Raw genomic sequence first — 16346 nt, forward strand, 5'->3', positions numbered from 1 at the left:
CTATTCCGGCGCTGCGGCACCCGATGCGGTGCGGCAGGCTCGGGAAGTGCAGGCCTCCTCCTTCAGTTAAGGAGGAGCTGCCTGCACCCGCCCGCTGGCCGGTAAAATCTTCACAAAAATGAGCCCGGCACCTCGGGGAAGTGCCGGGCTCGCAGCCCAGAAGCATCTGTTCCGCGGGGGTGGGTGGAGGAGTCTGGGGAGGGAGGTGCGGGCAGGCGGCCGGCGGGAAAGCGGCTGGCCGCCGCGCGACCTTAATGCGCCGGCGCAAACTCCTGTAAGACTCGGTTGCCAGAGTCTTAGTTGCGGCTGCCACGGGCGAGGCGGCCGCAACTCAATTTCGGCGCTGGGGCCCGTCACCACGGCAACCGGGACGCTGCGCACACCGATGACGTCATCGGTGCCGGCGCAGCGCAACCGGTCTACCGCCGATGGTAGGGCCCCAGGGAATTTCTGAACCGGCTGTAAGTCCAGCGCAATGACCTCTAGCGCCGCAAAATGGGCGCAAAGCCCACTCAATTTCTAGGCCAAAGAGTTTTAAGAGTTTGTAAGGCTTTTTATTAAAGAGCTAGGCCTAGAAATTCAGTTGCGTTCGCCAGCCGTTAACGCCATAAGAGGGGTAGATTTCCAGCGCTAGGCACTTAGCGCCCGGGCGCAGGCCGGTCTGCGCCAACGCCCAACTTCAGTTGACATTTAGCGCCGGCGCAAAGTGTTTGCGCCCGCTCAGCTGCGCGCGCAGCTTATGACGTCATTTCGTCGTGCAACGCTGTTTGTGCGCCCCAAACCGGAAATTCAGTGGCGCCCGCCCAATGTGGGCGTGGCGCTGTTAAGAACTGTGAAGTGGAACGCAGCAGAGGCCCTGCGGGCCTCGGGGAGCGCTAATTAAAGGGCACTTACACTGAACTATAAAGGCCAGCCATTTTGCTGCAATGACTTTAGTGCTTTGGATTTCTGGACAGAGACCAAGGAACAGACCTTTCTGATTTGGGACAACATAGGAGAGGTATTTTTGGCTTCTGGCCAGAGCTTGGAAATTTGACTCTTTGTGATTTCATTGTTTGCAAGTATATTATGGGGGCTGCATGGGGTTCCAACCCTCAGTTCCAGCATTATGTTCAAAGGGCTCGCAGACGCTGTGTGAGAGGGCCAGCCATGCCTAGACGCAGAGGGGCCATCAGGCGTCGGCAACGTAGGCCTTACCCACTCAGGGAATACCGGCAGCAGGTGTCCTATCTCACCATGACTGCCGCGCATTGTGTTAAGAGGCTGCGCTTCAGAAGGGAGGTGGTTGCAGAGATCTGCCAGCTGCTTCACAGAGATCTGCGTCCACAGATGATGTGCAGGACGTCTCTGTCGGTGGAAGTGAAGGTCACGGTGGCTCTGAACTTTTATGCAAGCGGCTCCTTCCAAGCCGCTGCTGGGGACATAGCGAACATCTCCCAGTTCGCCGTGCATCGCTGCATCCGGCAGGTCACCGATGCCCTTTTCGCAAGGAGACACCAATTCATCTCCTTCCCCATGACCCTAGAGAGGCAGGAGCAGCGTGCAGTCGGATTTGCCAGGATCGCTGACTTCCCCATGGTGCAGGGCGCCATTGACTGCACGCATGTGGCTATGCGGGCACCTATCGACAATGCCGAGGATTACCGCAACTGGAAGGGCTACCATTCCCTCAATGTACAGCTGGTGTGTGACCACAGGCAGCGCATCCTAGCTGTCAATGCCCGCTTTCCAGGAAGCAGCCACGATGCATTTATCCTGCGCCAGACTACTGTGGCTGACATGTTCGAGGCACAGCCTCCACCAAGGGGATGGCTTATTGGGGACAAGGGCTACCCTTTGTGCACATGGCTCATGACCCCGCTCCGCGCGCCCAGGACCCCTGCGGAGGAGGCATACAACGAAAGCCATCAACCCACAAGGAACATCATAGAGCAAACGATTGGCGTCCTGAAGCAACGGTTCCGCTGCCTGGATCGATCCGGCGGATCTCTACAGTATTCGCCGGATAGAGTCTCCCAGTTCGTCGTCGTTTGCTGCATGCTGCACAACCTGGCTATCCGCAGGACTCAGGCACTGCCACCTCACGTTGGGCCACAACCTCAGGAGGACGAGCAGGAGGACCATGAGGAGGAGGAGGAGGAGGAGGAGGAGTACCAGCCCAGAAGGGAGCCACAAGGTCCAAGGGCCGTCCGCCGGCGGCTTATTGAACGACACTTCTAGGCCCCCTGTCAGGGAATGGCTTGTGGCAATGAACGCACCTGAATGCAGCCGCTCCGCAAGCCCTCAGCCGGTTAACGCAACAACCACTTGAAACATGACACCTGGACAAGCTGAATAAATAAAAAGCTTTATTTAACAAACTCAGGGCCCTTCCCACATGAAACAGAAAAACAGACAAGACCCCCAAAAAACAGTGAAAAACATATCTCACTCCCACAACCTGGGGAGGAATAACAAAACTTGTCAATCCAATTGGCCTTCATCTTCGGCCTTTCCAAAATAAGCCCCACCCCTCCAGAACACAAACACCCCCATATAAAAAAAACAGTTGCCGACACCCTCTACTTGGTGTGCCGAGAGGGCGAGTCCTTGTGCAGGCTTCTCCGGCCCCTGCCCGACCTGTTGCTCCGCCTCAACCTGGGCCCTGTGGGTGTTGTAAGGCTGGGGAAAGGCTTCTGAGGGCCGCAATGCGTAACGGCAGATTCCCTTGGGGGTCGGCCTAGACGAGGTCCGGCCCTGGAGGGTCCGGCTGCTGACTGCTGCAGCTGTGGCTGGGCAGCATCAGTCTCTGCAGCAGCTCATCGCACCTTGGCTGGGGGAGTGGCAGTGGCGGCTGCAGCAATGGGGGCAAGCTGGCTGGTGCCAGGCGCTCGCTGGTCGCCAGAGACATTGGCACTCGGCTGGGCTGGCACTGCAGCAAGCGCAGCAATCTGGTGGAGGCCAGACCGCTGTGCTGCAGCAGGGCGGCGGGTGCCCTGTCGATGCTTCCGTGATACAGCGAGTGTGGCAGAAGTGAGTGCCCGAACTGCCCTGTTCTGTGCCCGCATCAGATCAGCCAGTGTCTGCACGGCACCACTCATGAACTCGCGACTCGCGTCCTGTGCTGCCGCGAGTTGCTCGACACCCCTGGCCTGTGAGTCCCCGAAAGCGGCCACACTATGAGCCAGGGACTCAATGGCCTGAGGCAACTGTCCCACAACCCCCATGAACTCGTTGTGGCGCCGCTCGGAGGCCGCAGACATTTCATCAAGGAGGCGCACCTCCTGGGCGAGGACCGTCTCCGGACTGGAGGGCGGACTCTCCATCTGGGGAGAAGGCCGCCGAGCTGCCCGACCCTTCCCGCGTGCCTGGACGCCACTGGGCCCAGCAACTGCCCTTCCCTGCAACACTTCCCCCCTCTGGGGAGAAGGCAGCCGTGCTGCCCGACCCTTCCCGCCTGCCTGGACGCCACTGGGCCCAGGAGCTGCACCCCCCTGCAACACTTCCCCCTGGCTCTCCTCCAGGCAAGACGTGTCCCCTCCATTGCCATCCCCTGGCGCGGATGAGGGTTCCCCCGATGTGCCGCCTTCCTCTTGGTCCTCGTCGTCCTCCTCTTCCGAGGGACTGGCACTCTCAGCTTCATGGACCTCCTCCTCACCAGCTGAAAGCAGGAAGGCACAAGAGTAGCTTTAGAGTGAGGACAGGGCGTCAGTGAGGGAGGCATGAGTGGTGGCATTATGCGCATTGGTCGGACAGTGGCAAAGGATGTAGATCTGAAGCACAAGGGGAACGAGAGAGGTCCAAACAGTCATGTCCTTACCATTGGGGCCCAGCACAGGGTCGGCATCTCCAATAGCAACGGGGCCAACCACCCGGCCACGCATGAGTCGAGCCACGCGCTCCTCCAGGTCACTGAGCTCCTGGAACTGGCCACGGCCTCCCCCGGTGACATTCCGGCTCTTCATATTCTTGACCAGCTTGGCCTGCAAGAGAAAGGACGGCCTCTAAGTACAGTGTGTTGCCCTGTTGTTGTCTGCACTGCCTCCCATGGTCGATTAGCATGGCCAGTGTGGTGCCCTGTTGTTGTGTGCACTGCCTCCCATGGTCGAATAGCTTGGCCAGTGTGTAAAGTGCAGAAAGTGCTATTGATGATCATGCCAGTGCCATAGCTGCAGGAGGAGGGATGGCCATTAGGCCTTTGAGGTCCCTTTGCCCATAATGTGAGGTGCACATGCAAGGATGAGGAGGACACTGGAAAGGGTACTCACCCTGACCATCCGAGTGAGGTCGTTGTACTTCTTGCGGCATTGGTCCGCACTCCTGGGGACATCGCTGGTGGATGACACCCTGTGGGCGATTTCCCTCCAGGCTCTCCTGTACTGCCTCCTGGGAGCCTTCTTGCCACTGTCCGGGCACAAGATCTCTCTTCTCTTTTCAAAAGCCTTAAGCAGCACCCTCAAAGCATGCTCTGAGAAGCGCTGCGCTCGTTCACGGGCCTTCTGCATGGCTTCAGGCGCTATTTGGGTCCACCAGCAGTGTTCAGGCCTAGCTACAGGGCTCCACTATCCAGGGCGTGGCAGCAGACAAAGTCGACCCTTCCCCCTTTAAGAGCTGGCCGGCATCAGGGTGTCTGCTGTCAATCAAAACATGACCGCACCTGCGCTGCGCCCGGCCTCAGCGTTATCAGTCCGCACCGCCGGCTTAGCGCCTAAAGATAGGAGTGCAACGCCAGTTTCAGCGCTCGCCCAAACTCCTTGGCCAAATCTACTGAATTTCGGCGAAGTGGCCTACACTTTCTGGCGGGCGCTAACTTTAGCGCCCGCCCGACTTTAGCGCCCCAGAAGTGGCGCGACTGAATTTCTAGGCCCTACAGTTTAAAGCATAATCAGATATTACATGTGGTTTAAGCTAAGTATAATAGACATACAACCCGAGACAGATGAGGACGATCTACGGCCCTGTAACGGAACAAAACAACCGGCTGGATGGGGAGGCAGTACGGTAGTCTCGGATTGGGTGGATTCCTGCAGTGTGCTGCAGTGGTCACTTCCTTTAGGTCGTCTCTCGAGCTGTTGGAGGTGTTAGGCCGTCAGCCACCTCAGAGGCTAAACTTGACCAAGGTGTTAGGCCATAGCCACCTTGGGGAAGCCTTCACCCCTAACTGCCTGACTATTTCTTTCTCGGCGTATTGTCCAATTACAAGGGAGAGGCTACTTCTGACAGCCCCCTCACAGCCTCATGAGTCATTTTCCTCCTTATCTCTGTTCTAAAGGTCTTGTTGCCCTCTTGTAGACAGCTTGTTTATCCTACAGTTCCTTGCTGCATCCCTTATCAGGCCTATTTATGCCCACTCGTTCTGACCTCGTATTTCAGCTCATTTCTTTCAATCCACGATTTCTTACATAAGGGTAATGTGAGTCTCTTAATGACAGGTGCAGGTGATAATGTAAACAGGAAATGTCCATTTGCTATTACTTTGTATCAGTTTTCACAGTAGAGGATGAGGATAAACTACCAGAGATACGAGGAAAAATAAAAATAAATCAAGGGGATGAGCTAATTAGATTTAATACAAGTTAAAAGTAGTAATGGAGAAAATAATGAAACTAGAAATGGACAAATCTCCAGGACTTGATGGTTTCCACCCCAGGGTATTAAAAGAAGTAATTTAGGAAATTGTAGATGCTGTTGTCGTGATCTTCCAAAACTCTCTTGGTTCAGAAATTATCCCCTTGGATTGGAAAATTGCCAACGTCACTCCATTATTCCAGAAGGGTAGGAAATTATAGACCTATTAGTCTAACGTCAGTTATGGGGAAGTTACTAGAATCTGTTATTAGGGACAGAGTGACTGAGCACTTGGACAACTATGAGCTGATCAGAGAGAGCCAGCATGGATTGGTAAAGGGTAAGTCATGTCTAACGAACTTAGGTGATTTTTTTTGAGGAGGTAACTAATGTAGATAAGGGAGTGTCTATGGATGTTATTTATATGGACTTCCAGAAGGCATTCGATAACGTTCCACACAAGAAACTTAACAAAAATAAGAGTGTGTGGAATTGGAGGCAACCTATTGACATAGGTAGAGAATTGATTCGGAGGTAGGAGACAGAGAGTAGGTATAATGGGTATGTACTCCAATTGGCAGGATGTGACTAGTGGTGTCCTCCAGGGATCTGTACTGGGGCCTCAGCTTTCCATTATATTTATATAAATGACTTAGATGAAGGAATAGAGAGCCATATATCCAAGTTTGCTGACAAAACCAAGTTAGGTGGCACAGTAAATAGTGTAGATGGGAGCAAAAAGTTGCAAAGGGACATTGATGGATTAAGTGAGTGGGCCAAACTGTGGCAGATGGAGTTCAACATGAGGTCATCCACTTTGGATTTAAGAAAGATAAATCAGAGAATTTTCTAAATGGAAGGAAGCTAGGAACTGTGGAGGAGCAGAGAGATTTGGTATCCAAGCACAGAAATCACTAAAAGCTAGTAGGTACAAAAAATAATTTAAAGTCTAATGTTGGCCTATATCTCAAGGGGTGGAAGTTATGTTACAGTTATATAAAGCTCTGGTTATACCGCATTTAGAGCACTGTGTTCAGTTCTGGGCATCGCACCTCAGGAAGGATATATTGCCTTGGAGGGGGTGCAGCGCAGATTCACCAGAATATTACAAAGACTAAAAGAGTTAAATTATGAGGACAGGAGACTAGGCTTGTATTCCCTTGAATATAGCAGATTAAGAGACGATCTAATTGAGGTGTTTAAGATGATGAAAGGAGTTGATAGGGTAGATAGAGAGAAACTATTTCCTTTTGGTGGGGGGAGTCTAGAACAAGGGGACATAAATATTAAAATTAGAGCTAGGCCCTTCAGGGGGTGATGTCAGGAAGCATTCCTTCACACAAAGGGTAGTGGAAATCTGGAACTCTCTCCCCCAAAAAGCTGTTGGGACTGGAGATCAATTGAAAATGGTTTGTGCTGCCTGGACTAGTAAAATTCTGTTTTTATAATGCAGATTTTTGGATTTGTTGGAATTTTCTCCAGTTTTTTGGGCATTACTTTTTGTGCATTCCATCCATTTTCCCATGAAAATTGCAAATCAGTGTCTTTGATGAGAATGTGAATGTTGATAGGGTTAGCTGAAGGAAATAGGGTGGGAGGAGTCTCGCGTGGAGCATAAACAATAGCATTGACCAGTTGGGCCGAATGGCCTGTTTGTGTGCGGTAAAGTTCTATGTAGTTCTATGTAATGTATAACAATCCTCATTGGAATGGAATTTCAGTGGAAATCATTGTGCAAACATAATTGGAGAAAGTTTATCATATCAGAATTGAAAGCAGCATTCGGTCGTTGTGTCAAATGCAGTTAATTTCAAACATAATGTTAGGATAATCCAGGAGAAGTCTAATCTTGAGAACCAAGGGAACAGTAACATAGTGGTTATGTTATTGGACTAGTACTCCAGAGGCCTGGACTAATGATCCAGAGACGTGAGCTCATAATCCCATCACGGCTGCTGGGGAATTTAAATTCAGTTAATAAATAAATCTGGAATAAAAAGCTAATATCAGTAATGATGACCGTGTAACTACTGGATTGTCGTAAAAACCCATCTGGTTCACTAATATCCTTTAGGGAAGGAAATCTGCTGTCTTTACCCGGTTTGACCTATATGTGACTCCACAACCACAGCAATGTGGTTCACTCTTGACAGCTCTCTGAAATGGCCTAGCAAGCCGTTCAGTTGAGGGCAATTAGGGGTGGGCAATAAATGCTGGCCTTGCCAGCGACGCCCACATCCCATGAGTGAACTTTTTTTAACGGATGGAAGGCGAGCAGCACCATGAAATCCCAAGTTGTGTCTGACAAATTTAATAGAATTCTTTCAGGAAACGGTGCATGGCACTGATTAAGTAACTGCAGCCGGTGTTTTGTGCACTGCTTTTTGAATGATGTTTAATCAGATGTCTCATGTGAGACGTTTTTTGATAGATAGACATGCATTTCTATAGCGCCGTTCACGACCTCAACATGTCCCAAAGCGCTTTACAGCCAATGAAGTGCTTTTGAAGTGTAGTCACTGCTGTAATGTAGGGAAATGCAGCAGCCAATTTGCGCACAGCAAGCTCCCACAAACAGCAATGTGATAATGACCAGAGAATCTGTTTAGGTGATGTTGGTTGAGGGATAAATATTGGCTAGAACACCGGGGAGAACTCCCCTGCTCTCCTTCGAAATAGTGCCATGGGATCTTTTACATCCATCTGAGAGGGTTTAACCTCTCATCCGAAAGGTGGATTTTTGATCAATTTAAAGTGTTAAATGGAGTGTGGCAGCATGGATAGGAAGTTTTTTCAGGACAGAAAGCAGAGGGCAGTGGTTAATGGATGCTTTATTGACTGGAGGGATGTACAGTGTGGTGTCAACCAGGGGTCAATGTTGAGACCATTGCTCTTAATATATGTCAAAATAAGGAGTGTGCTTAACTGTGAAGAGGACTGTAAGTGACTTCAGGAGAACACAGATAGGTTAGTAGATTAGGCAGAGAGATGTCAGATGAGATTTACTGTGAAGAAATATGCGTTGATATATTTTGGGAGGAAAAGGGAGGAAGATACATTTGAGAGAGGGAGCAAGGGAGAGAAGGATTGCTATCACCATCCTTGCCAAACTCATTTGCTCTCCATCATCCAATGCATCAAGTTCAACTTTTTTATTTAAATCTTCTGGACTCTCCAGGGCTTGTCCTCCCAGCTCTGGGTCCTCTTCCAATCCTGTCTGCCCTCCACTCTACTGACTCTGGCCTCCTTTGCTGCCCCACTCCATTCTTTCTGCAGTTACAGAGCCTTTAGCTGTCTCGTCCGCACATTCTGGAACATTCTCCCTAAGACTCTCCTCCTTTAAAAGCCTCCTCGCCACTTACCTCTTGGATATGCCTTTGATTAACTCCCTAATTCTCCCATTACCAGTTGATGTCTGGTTTAGCCTTTGTGAAGCACTTTGGGGCATTTTATTATGTTAAAGCCATGCTTCTTCTTCTTCTTAGGCAGTCCCTCGGAACCGAGGATGACTTGCTTCCACACTAAAAATGAGTTCTCAGGTGACTGATAAGTCCAATGCGGGACCTACAGTCTCTGTCACAGGTGGGGCAGACGGTGGTTGAAGGGGCGGGTGGGTGGGGTGCTTGGGTTGACGTGCGCTCCTTCCGCTGTTTGCGCTTGGCTTCCGCTTGCTCCCGGCGAAGAGACTCGAGGTGTTTGGCGCCTTCCCGGATGCTTCTCCTCCACTTTGTGCGGTCCTGGGCCAGGGATTCCCAGGTGTCGGTGGGGATGTTGCACCTTTTCAAGGAGGCTTTGAGGGTGTCCTTGAAGCGTTTCCTCTGCCCACCTGGGGCTCTCTTGCCGTGTCGGAGCTCTGAGTAGAGCGCTTGTTTTGGGAGTCTCGTATCGGGCATGCGGACGATGTGGCCCATCCATTGGAGCTGATCGAGCGTGTTCAAAGCTTCGATGCTGGGGATGTTAGCCTGAGCGAGAACACTGACTTTGGTGCGCCTATCCTGCCAATGGATTTGCAGGATCTTGCGGAGGCAGCATTGGTGGTACCGCTCCAGTGCTTTGAGGTGCCTGCTGTACATGGTCCATGTCTCTGAAGCATACAGGAGGGTGGGTATCACTACTGCTCTGTAGACCATGAGCTTGGTGCTGGGTTTGAGGTCCTGGTCTTCAAACACTCTCTTCCTCAGGCGACCGAAGGCCGCACTGGCACACTGAAGGCGGTGTTGGATTTCGTCATCGACATCTGCCCTTGTTGACAGTAGGCTCCCGAGGTATGGAAAGTGGTCCACGTTGTCCAAGGCCTCGTCGTGGACTTTGATAATCGGGGGGCAGTACTGTGCGGCAGGGGCAGGTTGATAGAGGACCTTTGTCTTACGAATGTTTAGTGTAAGGCCCAGGGGCGAGGACGTAAAGCCATGCTATACAAAGGCAGGCTGTCGCTGGGTGGAGTTTACAATTCACCATCTGAGAAGGTATGGGTATGATGGGCTGAATGGCTTTTGCTTATTCATATTTTCTTATGTTCTTGTGATGCAACTAATCCCAACAATCTCCAGAGACTTGAGCACGAAAATCTAGGCTGATACTCCAGTGCAATATTAAGGGAGCGCTACACTGTCAGAGGTGCCATCTTTCGGATGAGACGTTAAACCGAGGCCCCGTCTGCTCTTTCAGGTGGATGTAAAAGATCCCATGGCAGTATTTCGAAGAAGAGCAGGGGAGATATCCCTGGTGTCCTGGCCAATATTTATCCCTCAACCAACATCACTAACAAACCGATTATCTGGCCATTATCACATTGCTGTTTGTGGGAGCTTGCTGTGCACAAATTGGTTGCCGAGTTTCCTACATTACAACAGTGACTACACTTCAAAAGTACTTCATTGGCTGTAAAGTGCTTTGGGACGTCCTGAGGTCGTGAAAGGCGCTATATAAATGTAAGTCTTTCTTTCAAGCACTGAGGCAGCCTCGGTCCGTGTGCCATGTTGGCAGGTCACCATGTCTTGTATCATTTGCAGTGGTTGAATGCCCAGAGCAGATGGTGAGATTGTTCTACCTGCACAGTACCTCTTTCCTTGCCTCAGGGAGAGAATCTGGAGGCACAAATACTGAGTGCCAAAGAAAAAGTGTAAAACAGGACATGGATCTTGAGGAGTATGGATACCTGGACATCAGTCTGTGCTCTTAGTGCTTGGAAGAACTGCGAGATACAGAATGGATTCTTTATAGAGGACCCCACGGTACAACCTGCAGGATCAAGCCTTCCTCGCAAACAGTGGGCAACCATCAACTGTCATGGTAGATGCTGCCACCTTCTCCATAGATGGAAGATTAAAGCATCCCCATCATGCGACTGTGGAGCTCCTGATCAGACCCTGAAGCACATCATTGAGCACTGCCCTCAGAGGAAACAAGATATCCACACTGTTACAACGGAAGCTTTGGTCTGGATTTCTGACTTAGATATTGATGTTTGATTTGCTTTGCTACTACCACACGAAAGAAGAAGAAGTGCCTTATATGGATGCTCAGAACAGTGACACACAGAACTAGTGTTGAGTATGATGGAAAACATGACTCGCCAACAGCGAACACAACACGAAGATAGGTCGATCACCAATATACAATGGGGATACCACATGAGGAATGGATTTCATTCTGATCTTGGCTAAACACCTGAGAGAGTAGAGGAAAGAACTCATTTATTTATTCGGAGGAGTCAGCCATGGCTCAGTGATAGCACTCACATCTGAGTCAGGAAGTTCTGGATTCAAGTGATTTGAGTCAATACACTAGGCTGACAATCCAGTGCAGTACTAAAGGAGTTCTGCTCTGTCGGAGATGTCATCTTTCAGATGAAACCGAGGCCCGCTCAGGTAGACGCTAAATATCCCATGACACTATTTTTAGGAAGAGCAGGGGAAATTTCCCTGGTGTCCTGGACAATATTTATCCCTCAAACAACATCACTAAAACAGATTATTTAGTCATTATCACATTGTTGTTTGTGGGATCTTGCTGTGCACAGATTGGCTGCCATGTATCCTACATTACAACAGTGACGATCACACTCTAAATGCAGCTGTTAATGAAATTGCTGCTTTCTTGTTGTGAGAAATGCAATTTTCTGTGTCAATCAAAAAGTAGCAACCAATCACCATGTACCTGCAACCGTGCTCTTTCTATTCTTTTGAAGCATGAAAACAAGCCACTTAAAATTTCCGAATAAATGCCAAAAACCTGTGGAATTATAGTGGAAAATAGCTGAACAAGTGTCAGCTCAGTGATTGCAACTCAACTCCTGAGGCAGAAGGTTGTGGGTTGCCGTCGTTCAGATGAGATGTTAAGTCGAGGCATTGTGTGTCTGCACAGGTGAATGTAAACTATCCCACAGCACTATTCGAAGAAGAGTAAGGGACTTACCCTGTCAAACATTTATCCCTCAATTAAAACAGATCAGCTGGTCATTCATCTCATTGCTGTTTGTGGGACCTTGCTGTGCATAATTTGTTTGCCACATTTGCCTATCTTTCTAAATTCATTCACAGGGTATGGGCATCGCTGGCAAGGCCAGCATTTATTTCCCATCATTTGTTGTCCTTGAGAAGGTGGTGGTGAGCCGCCTTCTTGAACTGCTGCAGTCCGTGTGGTGAAGGTACTCCCACAGTGCTGTTAGGGAGAGAGTTCCAGGATTTTGATCCAGCGATGATGAAGCATCAGTGATATACTTCCAAGTCAGGATGGTGTGTGACTTGGAGGGGAACTTGAAGGTGGTGGTGCTCCCATGCGCCTGCTGCCCTTGTCCTTCTAGGTGGTAGGCGCTGCCGAAGAAGCTTAGGCGAGTTGCTGCAGTGCATCTTGTAGATGATACACACTGCAGCCATGGTACACCGGTGGTGGAGGGAGTGAATGTTTAAGGTGGTGGATGGGGTGTGTAAGATTTCACAATAATTTACAGCTCCGAAGATTAATTTTTGATTAAACAATCCCTGGGTGATATACCTTTAAAAAAAAACATCCAGGGATCAAAATGGCCATCAGACCACATGGCCGAAGACAAAAGGACTTGGAAAACAGTTTTCTGTGTCTGTGGAAGAAAGGTTCAATGGAGCTGCCAATCAAAGGGGAGTCCCCACCCCCCTGCAGCAGATAATCGATATGTTTACAGAAACTGCTACAAGATGTTTGCACAAAGGATCAACCACTTGACTGCGGTTTCAGCCTGACCACAAGAACAATTGAACAATGGCTTCTGTTTACTATAGCCTCCCAAGCTGTTTACATAGTAATACAGCTCCATTCAAAACCCATCAGGATGAATGGAAATGGTTCAATAGCCCATCACACACAATGAAGATACATTTAAACTGCAGCTTCATTCAAAGCTCAGCACAGACAATTTGAAGAGACATTTAAACTGAGAAAAGGAACAGTTTAAAATGTATGGGTGATTCATCCAAACCCATTACTGGACAATGGGGCAGTTGGATCCCTTTTGTTTTAGCCCAGAAACATCCAGATCTGGGCGGGCCCCAAAAGGGGGTATAAAAGATAGCTTCCCAGATGCTCTTTCTCTCTCTCTGGCCTCGCCTCCGTGTCCCTCTACAGCGTGGGAGTCTGCCTGAAGAGGTGAAACAGCAGCAGTTTACTTTTAAAACACTGGAGTGTTTTTTTTACTTCGGGGCAGTGAAGATCTATGTTCGCAGGGCACGGAGCAGGCATTTCCAGTGGTGAGCATATATTTTTCTGGCCTTCCACAAGGCAACTTAGGATAGGTATAGGGGTGGGAGTAAAGTGGGAATTTTGTTAAGAACTGTGATTTTAGTCGATCTTCCCTCATTGTGTCCGTTTCTCCACTCCTATTTAAGTAAGACGGTGTTGCACTGAGCAGAGGAAGTGCTTCAGTTGGACACTGAGTTCTGTATTTAAAACTGTATTAAAAAGGAGTAGCTGTTTTAAAGTACTGTATTTAAAACTGTATTAAAAGGGGTGTTGCATCAAGCTGAAGTGCTGTGGTGAACACTGTGTTGCTGTTTTAAAGTACTGTATTTAAAACTGCATTAAAAGGGGTGTTGCACCTAGCAGAGAAGTGCTGTGGTGAACGCTGTGTAGCTATTTTTAAAGTAACTGTATTAAAAGGGAGTGTTGCACCAAGCAGAGAAGTGCTGTGGTGAACGCTGTGTTTCGATATTAAAGTATTGTATTTAAAGGAGTGTTGCACTGAGTAGGGAGCGCTCTAGTGGACACTGAGTGTACTGCGTGTATATTAAAATAAAGGAGTGTTGCACTGAGCAGGGAGCGCTCTAGTGGACACTGAGGGTACTGCATTAAGCAGAAGTGCTGTACCAGGCATAAGAGCTATATCGATTATTTTAAGTTGTTTCTTTCTTTTGTTTTCAATAAATACTGGTCTGTTTTGCACCCAAACCACGAGTCACATTTTTTTTCTGTCTACATCGCTACTGAATAAGTCCGGCGGTCAGAACTCAGGAATAGGGGAGCACTTCAAAACCGCAAGGGGGTCCCTGGAGCAGCTCAGAGGCTTCTGACTGGCCAGAGACAAATAAACCCAACCCCGCTAGCGTGTGCTAATTCCTTACAAAATGGCGACCACGGCAGGAACGTCGGCAATGGTGTGCAATGTGGCAGACAGTGGTTTGGGTCTGGAAAGAGCAGCAGTTATTGGTTTCCTTTTTATCCCACTAGTTTGTCTGTGGTTAGGTTCCCGCAGGCTTGGGGAAGTCACCCGCAGGCTTAGGGAAGCCAGGGCAGAGATTTGGGATAGGGAAAGGGAGGTTGAGGAATACCAGGCCAAAGTAGAGTGCCTGGTAGTTCAGTTTAGTGAGGGCAAAAGCCACACGAGGCACAAGTCAGAGCACCTGAAGTGCCTAGTTGCAGAGGCCAAGAATAATGAGATGAGGGTGCGGGAGGAGAACACTCACCTCATACAAGAATTAAAAGAGCAGGAGGAAAAGGTTAGGGAAGTAAAGGCAGCATATAAGCTGGCCTGCGAGCAAGGGTTTGAGAAAGCAGATCATGGCCCCTGTAGAGCAGAGATAGAAAGCCTGAATATGGCTTTAAAAAGAGCAAAGGGGATGATATGCCTGATCAAATATGCCTGATCAGCCCGAAGGCAGGTCAGTCGGATTTTACTGGCAACCCAAGTAAAACCGTCCCACTGGCAACACCCAGGGAAAGGTTGGTCAGGGAGTCAGAGGTCCCACGACCACCACCCACGGCTTCGAGCTTTCGGGAGCTCTGGCAGCAAAGGGGGGTGGAGGATGGGAAGGTAGAGGAAACACAGCAGGCCCCGCTAGATAGGCCGGGACCAGGACCAGTGTACCCCCTCTGACAATGGAGGTACGGTCCGCCCGTTGATGAAGATGACCCAGGGGATATCCAGAATCAGTTTCTGGTGCCGTATGGCACCCACCAGCTCAGGCACATGGTTAGCCACGTCCCTAGGCTCACTAAAAAGGGAGACCCCGCTCTGCACTTCAGGGAGATAGAGCAAGCAGCTTGTGTAAACGACTGCGATGAGGCAGAGCAAGCAAAAATGCTGCTGTTTTCCCTGGCAGGTGATCTCCTCCAGTCCCTATCCAGCGAGTGCAAGAGGGGGCAGAGGGATTATGAGGGTCTCAAGAATGAGGTATTGGAGGCCATGGGACTCAATGATGGTAGCCCGTTCGCTCGGGTGGAAAGAACAGTGCAGCTCCCAGGGGAGTCCCCGCAGGCATTCGCAGACAGGCTGTGGCCAGTCTACCGGAGCGCATGCCCGGGAATGCCAGGGCGAGCAGCACTGGACCCAGTCCAATTGACTCACTGGCTCTGGTGTCTCATGACGAACAGCCTACCCCAGATCCAAGCCCAGGTCATGGCTTGGTTTGACCCCCGAAACCCCCAGACCACTGAAGAAGGGGTGATCCACCGGCTCACGGTAGCCTTCAGGAACATGAGGGGTATCGAGGCTCCCCAACCCAAGGGAAGAGCCCATGAGGTTAAACCTGGGAGCCAGAATAAGAAAGAGTGGCACCAGGAGGGGATCCGGCCCTCTCAGGCTAGGTTAAATTGCTACAGGTGTGGGAAAGACGGTCACTGGAGAAAAGACTGTAAAAATCCTTGGAAGGACAGGGGTAAGGATCCCACAGCCCCAGCCCAAAAGGCAGGGCCAGACCTCCCTCCCGCAGCAATTGAGTCATTTTTACAGTCCCTACGGTCTCTTCTGACTGGCCAGGGGAGAGTAGCAGTCACCACCAGTGTTTTAACCCCGTCTGCCCCACCTCACTCCCAGCAATGACTAGAGCCAGTGCAGCCTGTTGACCTGTGTCCCCCCGAAAATGCTGAGGGGATCAGGCCCTATGTTGAGATGGGGGAGGAGATAGTGCAGGGGAGATATTCGGTGGAGACTGGAGCCCCCAGCATGGTGGTCCACTCGGAGGACCTGACCCATTCACCCCGGTCTAACAAGGTCCCATTTAGCTTAATGGGACCCACAGGGAAACAGGCAGCTGGGAGCGAACCTGAGAATAGTAATCCCCAGCCCACAGCAGGTCCAAGTTCACCGGCAGGCGCTGTGGCTTGCGTTAGGGGAGGAGCCATTCATGATTTTGAAAAGGATTACTGGCAGGCAGCCAGTTATATCCAACAATGCGGTTTATTTAAGCAGGGGGCAGGGGAACAGGCAGCTGGGACTATAGAAGCTCCCCAGCACTTGGCCCGAGCAATTCCCCCTCTCTTGTGGGACTCCAGGAGGAGCCTGAACCAGGTTCTAGACCTGAAGGGGAAGGCTCTCAGCCACCGGCAGC

This window comes from Somniosus microcephalus, chromosome 32 (assembly GCF_052327205.1).
Source record: "Somniosus microcephalus isolate GS21.2 chromosome 32, FLI_Smic_1.0, whole genome shotgun sequence".
Lineage (NCBI taxonomy): Eukaryota > Metazoa > Chordata > Chondrichthyes > Squaliformes > Somniosidae > Somniosus > Somniosus microcephalus.